This window comes from Penaeus monodon, chromosome 22, assembly GCF_015228065.2.
Source record: "Penaeus monodon isolate SGIC_2016 chromosome 22, NSTDA_Pmon_1, whole genome shotgun sequence".
In the NCBI taxonomy this organism is placed as follows: Eukaryota; Metazoa; Arthropoda; class Malacostraca; order Decapoda; family Penaeidae; genus Penaeus; species Penaeus monodon.
Window position 1 is genome coordinate 7,094,634 of NC_051407.1, and position 703 is coordinate 7,095,336.

The window sequence follows — 703 nt, forward strand, 5'->3', positions numbered from 1 at the left end:
CTTTTCATACATTTTGTTCCCTTTATACAGCTCCATTCGTAGTTGAATTCTAAGTTCACAAAATCTATTAACAGTAATTCTAAAGATACACCGATTATGGCGGAAGTGTCAACATCAGAACATTCTTAAATTTCATCGCTTAGCTAGATATAAATTTATATGGCCATTTTTAAAGAATTATGCATACCTAAAGCCGACATCATGTCATATCAAAGCCACTGCATTAAAACAAAGAAATTATTTAGGATTACAGGATTCCAAATTTATAATGACATTTATTCCTAAAGCAGAAATTCGCTGCGTAATGCTTTAATGCAGTAAATAATGACAATAATGATAAAGAGAAAAATAGTAGAATTAGCATTGACTACATGAGCGATCAGACATGTAACGTAAACAAAGTCTGGGCCAATTAATCTTTGCTACGATTGGAATGTGCAGGAAATATGAAAATAAACTCTACAATGGCAAAGTGAGCCGAGCTATTTTACACTTTCCGATATGGATAGTCCCATTTGCAACTACATATTGTCTTGCAAGAATAACGAAATTTGATAATGCAGCTTTAATAACAATGTTGATAGAAATCAAATGAATTACATGAAAGCTTAAATTAATCGAATGCTATAGGATAGTGATGCTAGTCAACCGGATAGTTCAAGGGTTCAAGGATATGAATAAGATAAAGAGGAAAGGTAATAAG